At 37.5% G+C, this 15,308-nt stretch overlaps 1 non-coding gene across 1 annotated transcript; it reads right to left on the reverse strand.

The window, feature by feature from the left end:
* Positions 1 to 432: 432 nt before the first annotated feature.
* Positions 433 to 539, reverse strand: LOC126767270 (U6 spliceosomal RNA). The gene has a single exon (XR_007669047.1). It is a non-coding gene; the product is annotated as a U6 spliceosomal RNA (small nuclear RNA).
* Positions 540 to 15,308: the final 14,769 nt, after the last annotated feature.

The raw sequence follows: 15,308 nt of genomic DNA on the forward strand, positions 1-15,308 counted from the left end.
ACTGGATCATCTGAAACCAAAAAATTAAAATGCTTTCTTTAGTTTGTTAGTTTATCTTTCAATTGACGTCGAGTTTTTTTTTTAATTTTTAAATTTTTCAATTTTTGGTATCATTTTCAAGCCAAAATGACGATTTTGGACGAAAAAATCGTCCTATTTGTTATTGTAAAATTCTTAGTAATTAAAATTTTTTGAAAAACTCGACGTCATTCGAGAGCTATATATATGTGGAATACATATTTGTACAAAATTTAATGTTATTGTAGAAAGTTATTAATCTGAAAGTTAGAAATTGTGTCTGATTCGGGTGTTTTTCTTGACATTTTTCTGCTTTGTAGATTCAAATTCTCCTATTGTAATGGAAAATTCCGACAAGGCAACTTCAAAACACTGTGAAAGATTATGGAATGTTTGGGAAATTACTTCATTTGCAAAAATGTGAAACGCTTTACGATTTGGAGTGTCATTCTTACGCAAGGGGCATGCTAATTTTTTCTGTATAGTTCCAATTTTAGTACATATTCTTCCGAAGCAAAAACGATCAAAATTATTAGGTAAATTTGCCAAAGAATACCCCCGAATATGCGTCTCTGCTTGCGTATCCCGCGTACATTTTTTTCAACTAATTTGGTTTCTACGAAAGTACAAAAAATTCATAACTATATATATAAGATTTTAAGATGACAGATATTCTTCTTTATTCAAAAATGCTTACAACCAAGTCTTTCTGCTGCTTTTCAGACTTAATTTCGCCAATTAAGTACTATAACTCTTTCTATTTGGCTGCATAAAACGTGTTGCAATATTCAACAGCACATAAAACTGAAAAAAATACTTTTTGTTGTAACTAACAGTTTCCTTCCGCCAAAGGATTAATTCAACTCAGCGGAGAATTTGCGAGAAATTCGTCTTTTCTTGATTTAGTAAAGCAAAAATGCTTGCGAAGTCACCGAAACGCTCTGCACTTATGTGCGTGTGTGTGCGTGTGAATGTGCGCTTTCGTAGACATTTCTTGGCGCAATTGTCTCTGCGAATTACGGCTTGAAATTTGAGTTGTAACAAAAAGTTTTTATTGCTTCATTGTTGCGCCCTCAGCCGCATAATAACCAAATGCAAACTTTTGCCACTTGCCACTTGCCACATGAATGCATCCGTGCGCTTGCAAATTGTAAACGCACACACACACACAAACGCATGCATTCATATTCATATATATAGATATATTACGAGTAACTTACTTATAATACACATATAATATATGTATGTATATGCGAGTGTATTGGTGTGAGCTGGCGTGTGAGCTCGTAAGCAATACCATTGTGTCGAGTGTGCAGTGCTTTGGAAAGTTTTCGACTTTAAAGCTAAACTTCATAATTGTGTGATTGAATTAATCATTTAATAACACAAATTTAATTTTATAAATTTGCACAAGAAACGCAATTGTACACGAAGCAAGACAGAACTTTAGTTTGTGTGTTTGTAAATGAAAAACACATACAAGCAAATTAAGCAGTAGATTGGAATGTAGGACCATTCTAAATCAAAAATACGTAAATATTTTGAATAAAATTGATAATCAAATTATAAAATGAAGATGCGAGTTTTTCGATTATAATCAGAGCTTAATTTGAAACTGTCAAATATGACGAATTCTTTTATAAAAATGTACTTTTCTTAAAATAATTTCAAAGGAAAATCAAAAGCAATTATTAGTGCTGAAGCTTTGAATACGTTAGGTTAAGTTATACTGGCTGAAGATTCATTTTAAGACGAGTAAAGACTTCATAAATAACTTAATCCAGTTTCTTCAACTGCGAGTCTCCTAGCTTTCTTAGGCGCGTGTGAGTTCCATATTACGCCGCACAGAAGTAGAGAAGATGTACCAGCATCCCTCTCATATATACTTCACTGCATTTTCTAACGGTTTCTTTTTTTAGAAACGCTACAAGAGTAGACCGATATGGACAGCAAACGACGCCATATTTTTTTCCGCTCTTTTAACAATTCTCTTCAGTTAGATTTGCCATTTTATCATAGAAAGATATACGATTCAACAGCGAGTCGAAATTATTAAATTTTCGTACCGAAATTCGGAGTCACTCGCCTCAACTTTAAGAGCGCTACATCCAATTTATGTTCGTCATAGTGGAAAATTTTGAGTCCACATGTACAGTACAAAATATTCGCGTGTCAGTGAGACAAAGAAGTGCCCGTAGTGTCGAGAATATTGCTGCCGCTAGCGCACCAATTGAGCAAGACCCAAATCTGACCCTCATACGTCGTTCGCAAGCGTTGGGCGTCTCTCTGATGTCATTGTGGCGAATTTAGCGAAAAAATCTTGGCCTACATCAGTACAAGGTCAAATTGGCACAAGAACTGAAGCCGCTTGACGACCATAATCGTCGTACGTTTGTGAATTGGGCCGAGCAAAAACTTGAAAATGATCCGGATTTTCATCGAGAAATCATCTTCAGGCGATGAGGCGCATATCTGGCTAGATGGCTTCGTCAATAAGCAAAATATGCATTCTTGACCACGCAGAAATCCACACGTACTCCATGAGTCACCGAAATTATACCGAAAAAATTACGTTTTGGGACGGTTTACGGGTGAGCAACGTCATGGGCCGCACTTCTTCCGTGATGATTAAGACGGGCACGTTACTGTGAATGGGAATCGCTACCGCTCAATGATAACCGAACATTTTTGGCCCGAATTGGATGCTATAAACTTGGACAATATGTGCTTCCGACCGGAGGGCGCTACAAGCGATACAGCGATTTATTGAAACCCAAGTTTAGTGAACGTGTTATCTCACGAAATGGTGTTTTGATGCCGTTAGACTATTTCATGTGGGGCTTTGTCAAATCTATGGTCTATGGCAACAATCCAGCGCCGAATGATGAACTTGGTACGAATATCGAACGTGAAATTCTAGCAGTTTCAGGTTCAGTCTCTGGACTTCTGCAAGCGTACTCGTGGAGGCAAAAGAAATCGAGTTCCATACATAATGTCATCGTATGTACTTTCGCAAGAATAACTTTTGTAGCGCTCTTATTGAAAACCCCGTTATATGGGTCATCGTTAATACATAATGATCGTACGGCTCGGATATGATGCTGTTAGTTGAGAGCTGGAGTTAGGCCAAAAAACCGTTCGGCACTCTCTTCGAGACTATGTGAGTAGAAAGCATGTGTGTTTTCATTCCGCTGCCTTGCATAAAATCTTGGCCATGCTGCATGCTTCTCACGCATTTCATCAGACTCTGATCCATCTTTCATGCCCTTCGGAATTTTCATTATACAAGTATATCATTTTTGGCGACATCCGTTTCTCCTGAACAAATTCGGCAGTCAAGTGGATGGCACTTTTGGCAATCTCAGCAGCTATTCCGCGTCCCGAAACAGCCTTGTGGCCAGGAACCCAGTATATATGCAGCTGCTTTCTGGCAGTCACTGCATCTTCTGCCTCCTTTCTTATATGGAGATTCTCTTACATAATGCGACATGAGATTATTGCTTTAATTGACGCTTGGTTATCGAAATATATATTGCTGTTCTCAATGTCGTTTCCTGCGTTAATCAGCAGCTTTCCTTCACGCAAAGACTTCTTCCATGAAGATACTGCAGTATTCCAACGGCTTGAAGTGTCACCTGTGGTCTAGCTGTGTTCAATAGATTCCGACGCTCACTCAAATTTTGATATGTCCCTGTAGATCCTAAAAGTTTCTCTGGTGGGAAGCCCTATCGAAGAGATATGATGTTTTGAAGACTGCTGGAGGTGCGTTCTTAACACCCTCTTCTGGTTAACCACTCTTTTAAAAATGGATTTTACGAGCATAACAACCTTGTAGTCACAGTTGTAGCCACATCCTAATCACGCCACAAGAAATTGTGCCAAAATACCGGAAGAATCTATACCATGAAGATATAAGAACAGTTTCTACAATGTAAAATTCAACTAGGAAACTCATAACCATATTACATCCTTTGGGAAGGCGTTGAATATCGCCCTAAATAGGACAAGTTCTTCGATTTAATTTGAAAACGTTGGAGACCTGATAAAATATATGAACATCTGTTCATCTGTCTATATATACACAAACTAGTCTGAAAGTTTTTGAAAAATTAATGTGAACTTTCGCACACGTACTTTTATGCCCAGAACCGCCGATATCGGACCACTAAAGCCTGTTGCTGCCATACAAACTGAACGGTCGGAATCAGGTTCTTGTAAGCAATCCTTTGTATTTGTGAGTGATATTAAAGCTTCAGTGCAACTTAAGTTAATGTTTTTTCCTTTTTTTTTACACATTAAACAATTAAATCAATGTCGGAAACTCACAATTAAATATTCTTACTCTTTGAGTTTCCTGCTTACCTCAGCATTGTTACAGTAGCGGCTCTTTTCATAAGCTGATTAGCGAAAGCATATGCCAACAGTTTGTATAAAATAGTCTGTAAAATTTTCCGTAGCTCTCATACCCAATAGTTGCGCTAATCCCACTTCTATCCCATTTCGAACCATTAACTCCTGATGTCATGAAATATGACAAGAAAAGAACGCCACCGCAATCGCATTGCGGTTGAAAGCAGCCAACTGATGGCAAGTTGGGCTTTACCGGTAGCAAAGGCTGCACAAAAAAACAAGGTTGCACACACTTGGCCCACCAGTGACCCATGAACATTTCAAACCGTGCGAATGTTCGTACATCGTATGCCATATACTCGTTGGTATGTACACACGAATAACTAAGAGTCGTTCTTAACGACACAAATATTCGAAAATCTCAAAGAAAAACAAAGTAAAATGGTGGGTTAGTTGGCGGGCATGTGGTGGCTTGACGGCAAGCGAATGATTCAAGTGCTGCGAGTGAAAAACCTGGTTGGCGAACTAATGCCGGCAAACGAGCCGCAGCTGCCTGGACGAAGTTGTTGGCGGGCGGGTGTGTGTGTGTGTGTGCGTTGGCAGGGCTCAGTGGAATGACATAAACTCAAAAGAAATCAGATTGTGGCCGAGTTCAGCACTGAACTTCTCCGGAGAGTTTGGCTAATTAATTAAGTTCATTTCATTTCGGTTGGTTGCCGCAGCTTAGAGTATTTCAGCTATGCCGTCTTGCCATGCTAGGTCGGTAAACCGGCCAAGTGATATGTACGAGTAAGTAATATGCCGAAAACAAAGAAGAGTAGAAATTGTATGCGGAGAAAACACAAACTACTTTCAAGTTTTTTCAAAGTTCAAGAGCATGTATTCAACTCAACTTATACTTAGCGGTAAACGTTGAGTGGAGTATTTGAAGAAATTTGTTTTATTCGGTTTTCTTCGTTTTTTATTGCAAAGTGCTTCATCTTCGATAGTAGAATTATGTGTGGAAGTAATAGCGATAATTTATATACATGTTTTAAGATATTTAATCATTATAAAAATTATGATACATTTGAGAGTACGGATATAGTTGTGAACTGGAACTAGTTTCTGCAAACTGTGGTAAAATATGCTCAAACTGATTATTCTGTATCCTCCCAATGGAGATATGTATACCCCTTGATTCAGCAAACGCAATATAGATTGAAGATTAAACCACAATATTTTTGATTCACTCAAAAATTTCGATTTTTTTGCCTGAGAAGTGTTTTTGTGAGAAGTTTTTCCTTATAACTTTAATTGGAAGAAAACCTAAGCCAACAGTCATCGTATTTTCGTGGAAGTTTACGGGATTTTTGGAAAGCAGTTAACACATACGAACATACATATTAGATTTACAAGTTCTTCAGTCATTCTTATTTAGAAATAAAATATATTAATATTTCTTCAAACTAAGTTGCGGTAACTTGTCCTCCAATTCGTTATCCGCGTTGAAAATTAGAGTGACCTTCGACAAAAAAGATATTATGGGAAGCTTTGTTATGACAAGAAGACGCTTAGAAATTTATCACTCGCTGCCGAGGAGTCCACACTATTTGAAGAAAATTTACATGTGCTATTGGTCGCTAGTATATCGGGTTGGTTCTATATAGCGGCAGTACTCAGCTCTAACCAGCGCCGAGGGACGCTGACGAAACAGTATGCAGATGTAAATAGACAGTGAACTGATGACGAATATATATTCATACCAGCCATACGGTATGAACAACCAGGACGAACATTTTCACGCATTTTAAATAAATCTTCATTATCGCCTTCAAAATAAGCTCCTTTTGAGCCAGTATAATAGCCAACATCCCATTTTTCATATACTTCTTATACGCCTCAACTGTTGGCCTTCGGTACTTTATTACAATGGCTTCAATAGTGGGTTCTCCGAAGCGGATTTTTTAGTTTCGCAAACGGATCTGAATAAGGTCACTGAAGATGACTCTAGTTTCGTGTTTAGCAAAAAAAAACAGTCACAATAATACTAGAATGGGCTGGCGCATTATCGTAATGAAATGATCATGAATTCTGCTCACAAAACCGGTCCTTTACGATTTATTGCTTCACATCGTCGCCACACACTGGCCAAATTCTATTCCTGATTGATCGCTTGAACCTTTGGAACGTATTCATTGTGAACCACACTACGGTAAACAATGAAATCGATGAGTATCACCTTCATCTTTGAATGACTTTGAAATGATTTTTTCGGGTTTGTCTTAGTTTTGGAATGTCACTGGCTGACCTAAACAGCTTCGACATCAGTAACGATGCGTTTTATGTCAATTATATTTTCATTATAACGTTTGCGACCTCTACTCGACGACAATTTTGTAAAAGATTCCAGTCTTTTGATAGGAGTTTTGAAGTGACAATCAACATGTGTTGAGCCGCTCTATAAGAGATGTTAATATCCTCTGCTATCTCTCGAGTTGGATATACAACATGCATTATATCTTCACTTTTTAATTATTTCACGTATTTCACTGAATACCTTGTGCTACTCAAATACTTTTGTTCGTTATAAAGTGCAGTCCCAAAACAACCTTCATAGCTGGAGTGTGATCTTCCATCTGGACAAGAACCTAATCAGCGCAACCGTTGCCTCTTGATTCGCTGAAATGTCGCCATATATCTTCGCTGCTAATACGCAAAGGACCACAAATCTTCTGAAAAACCTTTCTCTCGAATACTCAGAAGTCGCACTCATCACTTGGTAATGATGCCATTGTCCTTGCCTCCGCAACATATAGCAGAAAGGGAATAATGATTGACTTGTAGAGATCCAATCAGTTTTTTGACAACCTTTTATGCGATATTAAGAAGGCTTATTTCACAATAATTGGCGCAGATTGCGGAGTCCCCCTTTCTGTGGATTAGGTAGAGCATAAGATTCCAATTTTCGGGATTGCTTTTGTGCGAATATGTCTTGCAAAGGAGCTGATTTTGTTTCCCCCGAAGCTCTCGGTATCTTCCCACCCACTCGTTCTGTGGTCGTTCGCTATATTGCGAGGTAGTTCGTCCGCTTTTTCTCCACTGCGACACGACAGTCTTCACCGTACCAGCTGTTTTTTTTTTACCTTTACGAAAGCAAATGGTTTTGGTTGCAGCTGGACGTAAGGAGCTTAAAATGCCGTCCCACAGTTGCCTTATACCGAGTTGCTGATGAGTGCCCTCAGAGAGCAAGTGTGCAAATTGTGTAGAAAATCGTTCGGCTATTTGTTGTGATTGCAGCTTCTCGACGCGTAACTTCCCTGTATTTGTTGACGGTCGTGCTTTGCTGTACAGAGGCGAATGCATATCTTCGCTACAAAAGTATATTAGTCCGAGTCAATGTTAGGTTCTGAGAGCTTACGCACGTCAAGAACACTGAATACATGTCGTCAATCTATCATAACCGGATCGATATTGTTTCGAACTTTTCCATCCGGAGATAGCTAAGTAGTTTGCTGAATTATCTTGTGATGGAATCTAGTACTACAGACAACTATAGTCTGGGCCCCTGCGAACATTAGGAGAGATATCGCAATGGAGGCTGAATTTTCTACCTGTTGTACCAAAGTTGCCTTCTTTGTCCATCCTGGCGGTAAAATCGCCAAGCACCGCTCATAAAAGGCATCTTTAGTCATATTGACAATCCCTTCCCCTTCGTCGGGGTGTGGGCAAAAACCAATGTTAAGTGTGTTGCAAAATTTTACTCTGAAGCGCATTGGGGCTAGATTATTTTGATTACCTAACAAATAATTAACTACTCCGTCAATTAGTCGATCGTAGTACAATTTTTTCTAATATTGAAAACCTGCTACCTACCAGTTTTCGCTTTATTGAATATTAGTATAACAACATTTCTCACGTTCAGCATTTTCATGCTAAAAATAAACAATGCCCACCACCTTTCACCTCACACATATTGCTTATTTTTCCAACTCATTAGGCATCACCATCATGCCTATGTGCAGCGAGCGGGTTAATTCAATTTAATTATAGTCTGCCAATTATAAGCTGTCAGAAAAACTGTGTACACCCTACGGCACGACTGTGTTGCATTTACATAATCACAAGCACACAAACACACATGCATGCAAATAAATGGTAGCTCATATGCGCTTATTATGTGCATTTAAATATAAAAAAATATTTATAGGCAGAATATATATATGGTATATGTATATACGTATATGTAGTATATTAGGGTGTTCGTTATTTCTTAAGTTGATTTTTTTTCACTATGCATCAAATGTGCTGACAATTCATACGAGTGATTTATATGCACATTCTGAGTTGCTCATACGACATGGTGTCCCATGTGACCATAGTGCATTTGATGCTTAACTTTAACTGCGTATAACTTTTAAACGAATGGTTTATGAGAAAAATCATGTTAACCTTTTTTGTAGAGCAGACAATTTCATATGACAATAACGCTTCTTTAAAGTGGTAGGTTTATTTTTTTTTTTCGAAGAAAAAATTTTTTGGATAGACCAAAAAATCACATATAAAAAAATATATTTGGGTACGATTTAAATTGAAAGCAATACTTTTTTAGACTAAAACTGAACCTAAACTTGAGAAAAATCTATTTGAAAAATAACGCACACCCTAATGTATATGTAAACGTATATGCAGTATCACATATATAGTGATATAGTCTGTGCAAACAATTTTTTGTGGCTCCAGCTCTTATTAACTGATGAATTGTTAAGTGAGCGCTGAGCATTTGGTGACAATACCCAGTTTATTTGCTTATGCCTCCACTTATTTACACACAACCACACACACACACGCTACTTATGCGCCGTGCATAATGCTTGCAGTCCCGTCACAGTCCTGTTTAAAATGCATTCATTTGCATGCCTGTATGCATATGCTTGTGTGTATATATGTACGTATGTATGTGTATGTATTAATATTCATGCACGATTGTACGGTAATAGCCGATTGCTGCGGCCCTGTCGGATCCATATAGGCCGATACGTCAACAAAGCCGCTGCGGCAACTCTCTGTGACATTCACTTAATTGACTGCTGACAGAATGATGAACCAACACAGCGGCCATGATAGGCAGTCAGACAGGCGGACAGACATATCACATGGTAGCAGGCAATAAAAGTCATGTGGCCATTTGGAGTTGCAGCGTTGGCGACTTGGCTTGCTTGTGTATGGTTGCGTGTGTTGTTGCTTGCATTGTCATTTAACATAATGAAATTTAAACAGTTCCTTGTTGCAAGCGGTCGAAGGTTTAACGGTATTATTTTGACCTCAATCGAAATGGCTGCAATTATCAATAAATGCAAATTTACACCTTTAATACAATTTATATACAAAGTACCGTTTCATTGACGCCTCGAGCGCAGAAAATGTTGTGGATGCTACAAATGGTTGCATGGCACGTAGCGCGTGCGTCTGACTATGATGCATAAAAAATTAAACTTAATTAATGAAAAAATCTACGCATTTGTCAAAGTAATTACTTTTCTCCAATAATGAGTGATTGTCTGCAATTATATGTAATATATGTTTACATATACCATACACATGCTCTCGTTCATTATTTCTTCATTTTATTGGCAAATAGACAATTTTTTTCTGAACAGTTGTGTCAGATCGAAGCAACAACATTAAATGTGGTATTATGAACTCCTCTTTATTTGCTGCTTTTAAAAAATGTTGAAGAATTTTTATAAATTTTAGATCAGCGAGACACTTGTCATTCGGCGTGCGCACTTACCAAACAATAACTAGCTCAGTCGAGTGGACGTTATGTAAAGATGTGTGTACTTATTTCTATACATAGTCTCGTCTTAAGGTGACAGACTTCAGTTTGCGATGTTCCAGCATCTTTATCTCTTCTGGAAAGTTTGTGTTTAAAGGTCTACGAAGTAGATGTCCATGATGATGATAGTCTTTTCATTCGACTCAAATTTTTCTCGCCTATTGATTTTTGAAATTCCGAAACAAAAAGTGGGGCAAAGATAAGCTAGGGTGTATTCGAGTGTTTTAAAGTCTTGCAATTTTTGGAATTTTTAATTTGCAGAGCCGGAGAAGATAGCAGGAGAGAGATATGATGTTGCAAAGCATTTTAAAAATATATTCAAGATTCCACGAAATTATGAATGAATCACAATTATACTTGGTATCTAACTTAAAGTATTTGTCATAAATTGTGACAAAAAAGTACTCCGAAATTGTAAAAAAATTACAAATTATTTAATAATTCAACAATATTTATTTTGTCGTGTTGAAAGTAATCTTCACCAGATATAATTTGTTTATAATAATTTATTGCATTTTTGGCTTTAAATTCGGTCAACAATCATTCACTTTTTGAAAAAGTTTTAGCGGGACGAGTCGAGCAAGAACGTGTTTCATACCCAAAATATTCACCAAAATCATTCGAACCGATACCAAGAGCTGTCGAGATCTCTGGCCATCTGTAACACTTGACGATTTTCAAGCATCATATCCTTTACAATATTTTCATCAGTTGAAGAGATTAGTTGAACGTCGTTCAGAACGAGCAATGTCTTCAACGATCTCTCGACTGGAAGGACCTCTCCGAGCCGTTCGATACCAAACGAGGTTTCAAACAAGGCGACTCCCTATCGTGCGACTTTTTCAATCTGCTGCTGGAGTAAATAATTCGAGCTGCAGATCTGAAAAAAGAAGGTACAATCTTGTACAGTCGCTGGCTCGCCCATGATATTGATATCATTGGCCTCAACAACGGCGCCATTAGTTCTGCTTTCACCAGACTGGATAAGCAGCAAAGCAAATGGGTCTCTTGGAACAATAATTAACACCAATAACAACATCAGCATTGAAATAACGCAGGATCACACTTGCCAAGTGTTGCTACTTCGGACTGAGTAGGCATTTGAGAAGTAAAGTCCTCTCTTGACGAACAAAAACCACGCTATATAAGTCACTCATTATTCCCTAGCTGCTATATGGTGCAGAGGCATGGACGATGACAACATCAGATGATTAGTTTACACCTTGTGAAGCCCAAAAGCTAGCAGGTCAAACACGGCTAAGTAGTATTCTCCCGCGAATCAGCGACATATCGTGTACTATTTATGGTAAATTTTTTTAACTCGCGGGTATATTTCACGCACACGGGCTCAAAAGGAAACTATCTGCCTGATGTGTTTGATTTTTGATAGAAGAGTTTACTTCATTATACTTATACTTACTTCTTTTGTAACTTTTATGGCATGGATTGGTGACGCTAAGTGCTTATCGAATATCCAATTTCCTCAAAAAGCAAAATTTCAACTTCTGCAAAGCCGCTACACAAATTCTTTGAAACTGATCAAGTTTACTGCCCTGAATTGGAGAGATTTACTTCAAAATGGAACTGGGCTTTGAAAGAAAAATTTCCAAGTCTTTGGCACCAGCACTGCAAAAGCAAAAAAAAGGTTGAAAAAGGAATTGGTACATGTAAGAAAACGTATTAAAAGTAAGCCAAGGCTGAGACAGTGAGTTATGCAACAGAATGTCTAAGCATACCCTCACTTACACTGAATGAACCTACTGTCATAAGAACATCGTAAAAGTATTAAAGCCTCTGTTGTTCTCTAATACGATTTCGTTTGAAATATTATTTTCTTTGGCTTTGCTTATTCATTATTAAATGACTATAGACAGTGATGTTGAAAAAGTCAAATGAATGTCTAAATTTAAGCAAAATATATATGTATACACCCTTACATAGAGGAGCATAAAACAGAAGACGAATTATTTCTATTAAAATTAGCTGAAGCGCAAATTCAAATAAAAGGGCGCAGAGATTGACTTCAACATCTTGAACTATGTGCTTGAGAGAAAGATGTCAAAAAGTTTGGCGTGAAATGTCATTACACAATAATATTACAAAATGAAAAACGCCAAAGTGGCAAAGCATGAAATTAAAATAAGAATAAGTTGCAGCATTCAACTTGGCGCAACAAACCTACCGGCCCCCCGCCCCTCTCAAGGGACAAAGGGATGGGCGTTGTTGCGCACTGTTTATTATTTCATTTTTCACTTTTCTATTTTACTTACTACGTCGAAACAAGCAGAGAGCACAGAGCACAGAGTAGGGCAGAATTCATTGACAAAGTGTGAATTCTGTCGACCCGGAAGGCATTCGACACTGTCAACGGTAGCACCGTTAAGCGAGCCAACTTCTTGGAATGAAGCCAAGTGAGATGAAGAATGGCGCCATCACAGCAGACACCGTTTTACAACTCAAGACGAATAGTCTGAATGGCAGATGACAAACTGCTGGAATAAGCTGGTGAAATGAAAGTCAAATGAAGAAGTAGCTTCAAGCCTTCTTGGCAGTTGGAAAAAAAATTCGTTAAGTTGGCGAAAATACCTTGGCTTTTTATAATAACTCTTTCATTAGTTGCTTATTTATTTTATTCGAGTGGATTATAGTAAATTGTGTTGTAGTAAGAGTGTGTATTATAATTGCCAATTTTTTAATGGAATTTAGAGTAGGCGCACTGAACAAGGTGAGGATCTTGCAAAGTAAGGACTAGTGAATCCTTGGCACCAAATTGTCATCGATTACTCTCAACTCACTCTTCTTCTACTCACTTCGTGTGAGCAGAGATTTGTTTTCAGTAAACTCTTAGTAGAATCAGCAAGAAGTAAGTCTGAAAACGTCATTGTAAAGAAATGTTCCATTAAAATTTCCGAATAGACTCCGTTCAAGTTTTTGAGCGTTCGTTTCACAATTTTTGAAGTGAATTCTATGCGTTTAACAGACTATTTTCTTTATGCTAGTGGATTGTTCGTTTCGCAGCTCTCTAAGTGGAGTCTTTAGGTTTAGCAGACTCTTTTCTTTATGCTAGTGGATTGTTCGTTTCGCAACTCTCTAAATGAAGCCTTTACGTTTTACAGACTCTTTTCTTTATGCTAGTGGATTGTTCGTTTCGCAACTCTCTAAGTGATGCTTTTTCACTTTATCTAGATGCATCCTCTCCGATTAAAATCTTCGAATTGAATTAGTCGATGTTTATGTCAGTTCGTTTCACAACACTCCGAATGAAGTCTTTACGTTTAACAGACTATGTTCTTTAAGCTAATGGATTGTTCGTATCGCAATTCTCTAAATGAAGCTTTTTCTCGAAGTGAAAAGCCTCACCGGTTAACGGACATTTTTCTTCATATTAATTGCTTGTTCGGTTCGCCGCTTTTCAGAAGTTGCTTATTGTCATTGGAAGGGTAAATTTATCGTTATATTAAAACAAAATTATGGTTAAGGGCTAGAGATTATGAGTAACCCCAATATTTTTTTTCAATCGAGGGTTTTTAACACTTTTCAGTTCAACTTTTTTTTTTTACTTTTTATGTACTCAAGTTTGGTTTCTTTTTGTGATTCTAAACTTCAGTGAAGACTATAAGATCTCGTGTAAAAAAGTTACTTAGCGCATTTCATTGTTTCTTACTTGATTAATAACAGTAATTTCACTTTTACCTATTATATAAATATATAAACAATACATGTACCCAATTCTTACCCGAAAATTGGTTGATTGCGAGAAATGTAACACTTCATTAATAAATTAACTTACGGACTGAAACCCATACATATTATTTGCCAAATTGCATTATCAAAAAAGGGTTGTACACTTTAATATTCTGTCAACTGCGTAACTTCACCTCACGAGAAACCTAATAAACACCTCTTTTTTGCTAATTTCACGCAACAATAATTTTACGTTGTAGAACATCAGTGGAAGTCAGTGTTCAGTGTTTTGGTTAGTGGGCGGCCTAACCGACTTACCCTGCCCACTTGCTTCGGAGGTGAGGTCAAACTTCTAATCCTCATTACAAATTCCACGGCGCAATGTACACAGCATCAACACTTTGTGGCGTAAAAGTAGAAGGAAATCCCTTAAAAAACACACACCACATCGCTAGGATTGCTTGGATGGCTTGGTGTCCTCGTCTCCGGGCTAAGTAGAAGCGCCAAATAAAAGAGATGAAAAATGCAAGACGTTGGCAAGAAAAAGTTTCCGCATTAATTTTATTGCTTTTGGCATAAACTGGCGCACCAAAAAAAAAAGAAATTGTCAAAGGGCTTAAGCGGCGAAAATGTGGCGCATTGAGGCTGTTAAAGTTATCGTCGTCCGAGTCCCTAATTTTATTACCCAAACAGTGTCAATATGCTCAGTGAACGCATGCTTACTCGGGTGGCGGATTAGATGTGATGTTGGCAGGCAGTGAAATCGCTGCGCTTTAGCACGTCATATTGTGATTTGCTTACCTTTAATTTAAGGCGATAAACTGAGAAAAAGGTTAAGCTTTATAAGTTGCTACATTTTTTTTAGTTGGATGAGTTATTAAATTATTAATTTCATCAAATAATTAGGAATTTGGTAGAGTTAATTTTGTGATAACAAAGAGAAAATTGTACTAGTGGTCCGAATGAGGATGAAAAGAGCTTCGGGACTACGTTGCTAATAGCAAATTTTTTTAAGGAGGCTGAAGTTAATGCCCTTTTCAGTCAATATAATCAAAGATATATATAGGCATATTTCTCTTTCATCATGATTATATATAGTATATACCCTGAACGTAGGAGCATCTATAAAGTTTTGAAATAACTTATCAGCATAATGAGCTGAAACGATCTGTCTTGCCCGTTTGTCTTTCCATTTTTTCATAAGAAAGAAAAATCATTAAGAAATATTCAGGAAATTTCGCGAATAAAGTTCACAGCGATATGCGATATATTGAAATAGATCAAAATAGATTGCAATAGTGAATTCCAAGTGAGAATTCCCTCTAGGCATGAATGGAGCAGATGTTAAGTTGTGAATAATATTTTCATCTATCTTAATCTATAGCGACGTCCTAAATGAATTGCGGAGTAGGACGGTGGTAAACTCCGAGTATCTTGA

This window comes from Bactrocera neohumeralis, unplaced genomic scaffold (genome assembly GCF_024586455.1).
Source record: "Bactrocera neohumeralis isolate Rockhampton unplaced genomic scaffold, APGP_CSIRO_Bneo_wtdbg2-racon-allhic-juicebox.fasta_v2 ctg49_3, whole genome shotgun sequence".
NCBI lineage: Eukaryota > Metazoa > Arthropoda > Insecta > Diptera > Tephritidae > Bactrocera > Bactrocera neohumeralis.